Source organism: Dipteris shenzhenensis, chromosome 15 (assembly GCF_047967505.1).
Source record: "Dipteris shenzhenensis isolate YYH24624 ecotype China chromosome 15, Dip_SZ_1.0, whole genome shotgun sequence".
Taxonomy (NCBI): Eukaryota; Viridiplantae; Streptophyta; class Polypodiopsida; order Gleicheniales; family Dipteridaceae; genus Dipteris; species Dipteris shenzhenensis.
Window position 1 is genome coordinate 35,904,009 of NC_141610.1, and position 4,586 is coordinate 35,908,594.

The following is a 4,586-nucleotide window of genomic DNA, read 5'->3' on the forward strand; positions in this document are numbered from 1 at the left end:
TATAGTTTGTCTCATGTGATACCTGTGAATACTTTTCTCTGGTTATGTTATCTGAAGATTTGAATACACAGTAAGCTGTTTTGAACTGGATGGCATTTTTTGAGTTTCCGAACATTAATGCCATGATTCGGAGGATGGTATTATCCCCCAAAGATGTCTAATGAAAGGAGAGGATGAAGGAAAGGCGAAGGAGGGGAGAAGTCAGAGGGAAGAAGGGGGGGCATGGGGGCACACTAATATAAAAGGGGCCTAATAGGACTTTTAAAAAGATGGACAAAATAGATTTATGAAGGCTAAATAAAGCACTTTGAAACCTTTGAAACCTTAACTCACATTTTTCTATGGCAAGAGTTAAAAACACTGCCAGACCCACTAGATGCCATATTACCTCCAACTCCATGGCCTCCTCTAAATGCACTCCTAGTGACCAAGAGACTTTCCCTCAGCCAACCTATGGCACTCCTAATGATCCTCCCCTGAGCCTTCCCTTCCCATAAAAAATCTCCCATCACAGAACCACCACCATCCCCCTCACCTAGCACCCCACTAGCATCATGTTACTAAAGGGCAAATACTGCTTGCAAATCTTCAAATAGTGTTTGCAAATCTTGAATAACGAGTACCTTTGTGGACGACTTGTGATAAAGCAAACAATAAGGAAGTCCACATTAATTCCAACTCTTCTTGTGATAAAGCAGACAGTAAAAGGGGGGGGGGCGGGGGGGGCGGGGCAGTGGCAAACTCAACAAACCTAATTCAAAAGGGGCCTAATATGACTTTAAAAATATGGCCCAAAAATTATTTTGCAAAGGCTATATAAAGCACATTCAAATCCTAACTCACACTTTTTTATGGCAAGAATTAAAAACATTGCTAGGGCCTCTGGATGCCATATTAGGACTCACCCTAATCTTCTTCCTCCAACTCCATGGCCTTCTGTGAATGCAGTCTTAGTGACCAAGAGAGTTACTGTAAGTCAATGTATGGCCATCACCCCATCAAAAATCTCCCATCATAGATCCACCACCATCCCCTCACCCAGCACCCCACAAGCATCCAACCTCCTAGTTGATTGTGCTATTCAAGATATAGAGAACCTTGGTGGAGGAATTGTGACTGGGTAGCAAGAAAGTCCACATTGCTGCCAATTCTTATTGTGATATAGGCACAGAGCCAAGAAACAATGATCAGGCAAATAGTGCCATTAATGCATCCTCCAGTACTAATAAAGATGAAAGAGAGAACAAAGAGTACATTGGAAAATCCCCATCATAAGGACGATGTTCAGCTAAAGATGAGCAAGCATAAGCAAGGGTATTAAAAAGGAGAAAATTCAAGGTAGATAAGAGGTGATGGAACTATGTGGAGGTACCCGTGCAGGCTCCACCAAAGGTGAAGAGGCAAAGCATGCCATCCCAATGAACTTTTTCTTTTCTGCCACGGTCAAACTCCTTTTGAATTTGTAAAAAATGATAATTACAATTTCCAAAATTGGCTGAGAGCATTTTATTTGACTTGGAATTTACATCATAATGCCTTAAGGTGAATTTAAAATAGCAGGTGTAATATCAACAATAATTCATTGCATGGAATATGATATAAATTTGTGTGGAATGTGATATAACAGTAGATGCAATATTGACAAGAACGATTAATTAAAATAGCTATGGCTTTTGTGTTGTAACTTCAATTTTAGATACAAAAGAAGGAAAAGCGATAGGTTTACATACAAAAGATTCATTATTTAGCCGAGACAAAGTGTAAAGGAGAATCGGTTTTCATAGGGGAATGACTAAGACTATTAAGCTTGCAATTGGGCCACGATTGGAAGGAGATACCCTATTAAATGATTGGTGGGGAGTAACCGTAGGCCTTGGGCTGTACAAACATGGGAAATAAGGACAAGTCCCATGGGACTCTCAATCAATAGGGGAATCCAAGGGTCTCACCATGTACTAAGAGTTAGTGCACAAGCTATCTAAAATGCGACACCGGTGCGACTCTCAAGCTGGAGACTTGTAATTTCGAGTGAACGAAATTCAAGAGGCATTGAAGGATCTGCGTCAGCAAACTAGACCGTCTGACCATCTCTTGGGAGCATTCTGTGACCTGCATACTGCTGCAAACTTGTAGGTGGCAACAATTCATTGAATGGTCAAAGCCAACAGCAGTCAGGTACAGGAGCATTGAAGACCTTACTCTGAGCCACATGGAAGAAACTGATTGGTTGGAGGAGCAATGGCACGCCAATGCTCAAATTTGCATCCTCCAAAATGGAGGTGCCAATCTGAGCATCAGTGGTGCTCCAAATTCAGATCAAGAGATGTGCCAGCCTTCAGAATGAGCCTTCAGTGGCGCATTAATCTTCCCATGTGCACTGAGCCTAATTGGCATGCATTTGTAGATAGGTATATGGCTGCCCTAGCGATGGGAAGAGTGCTTCGATTACTGCACTCGGGGGGGATTGGCTTGAGGTACACTGTTTCAAGTCTTGGCTTAGATTGGTGCCAAAGTGGGGTGCGATTCTTGAGAGTAGAGCCAGTAACCATTTCAAGTGATAGCAGGACCTCATTAATAGTCATTATGTGCACTACCCCCAACAAGTTGTCGATGCCCTTGACTTGCATCGGGTGCTTGGCAATATTGAATTCTCCTGGCAAGTCTGTTGGATGGCTCTAGTGTTTGTGGCCTACCCTCTGGGTAGCCTTAGCGACGCTTCAAATTGGGCAAAGCAGAAATTAGGCATTTTTAGAAATTTTGGAAGTGCAATTTTCCTATTGGACAATATGTTGCCTCTTCTTCATTGGACTTGAATGGAAACTTAAAGGGGTTGACTCTCTCTCTCTCTCTCTCTCTCTCTCTCTCTCTCTCTCTCTCTCTCCCCTTTATCTCCTACAGTCTTCCTCCACACCATTCCTTTTTGTGTTTTTTTTTTTGGCCCTGCAAGCGTCCTAAGGGATGGACAGATTAGTTTTTTGCTAATCAGGCCCATCCCACTTCTAACTTGGCCACTTTAAGTTTTGGTTTAGTGGTTGTGTAAGGCTTTCTAATCTGCTCCTAATGTGTTCTTAGGGTCAAGTTTTTGCCCTCTTGTGGAGGTTTTAAATGCTTTTGTATTTTTTAGCACTGGCTCTCCTAGAGAGAGTGCTTTAGGATTGAGTTGAGTGGGAGTTTTGTGATTAGGATCTTCTTTTACAGGCCAACCTACTTTTCTAGCAAACGGCTTTCTAGATAGCTTTTTTTTTTCAAGCAATGGTTTCAACAATTAACACGCGAATCAACTTTAGCGCCTTCCTCACAAACAAACACGCGAGAATTGAGCGACTGGAAAGCTTGAATTGACTTGAAGACTTATAGCTGGAGAAAGGCAAGGCAATCATTCTAGGGAGAGCTCAAGCATAGAGGGAGAGTGGAGCCCCTAAATTGATTTATAGCCATGTTGGAGGGGGGTAAAAAGCACACACAAGCTAAAAGCTGAAAAGCCAACAACCATCTTAAAGTAGAGGTTAAGAATTTTAGAAATTCCTAATAAAAATTCCGTTTTTTTATTGAAAGGGCTTTATGCTAGCCAAATGGCCTGCCAGTGAAGAGATTGTCATCTAGTGGATCTATTTATAAACATAAGCCAAAGAACCCCCCAGAGAGTTGACATCAACTTTATAGGTAGTATCAGCTGCAAAACCTTCAAGGAAAAATAACGCCGATTTACCTTTCAATTTTAAATTATAGTTTTTTATATAAAAAAGGTAGTGGCTTTGCAGTTAGTGTGAGAGCATGCAAATAACTATAGAACCTTGGTAAAGCCTAATGGATCTTGCAAGTCCTCAAAGCATTTCTTTTTTATTATTTCTTACTAAACAATCAACAGTGTCTAAAGACCCATAAAACCCACAAGGAGCCAAGTGCTTTCATGCATACATGCACCCTTGTTGGGTATTTCTCTCTAGACACACTCTTGCCAAAGTAGCCACGTCCCCAATTTTATTAATGCTCCATCCCACTTTTATTTAATGATCCATCCACCACACCACACCACACACACACACACACACACACACACCTCTTTTTCACCTCTTTTCTCTAGTCTCTTTCACTCATCTACCTAGAGTACAAGATCAACATCATCTTTTTCCAATACACATGTCATCGATCCATTGACACAATCCACTCTACCAATCACATAATTTCTCTTATTATTCTATGGCACCGTATTTCTCAACACCCCAATCGACTTTACACACACACATGCACACACGCACGCACGCATGCACACACACACACACACACCTCTTTCCCCTCTTTTCTCTAGTCTCTTTCACTCATCTACCTAGAGTACAAGATCAACATCATCTTTTTCCAATACACATGTCATCGATCCATTGACACAATCCACTCTACCAATCACCTAATTTCTCTTAGTATTCTATGGCACCGCATTTCTCAACACCCCAATCGACTTTTATTTAATGATACATCCACCACACACACACACACATGCACACACACACACACACACACACACACACACATCTTTCACCTCTTTTCTCTAATCTCTTTCACTCATCTACCTAGAGTACAAGATCAAC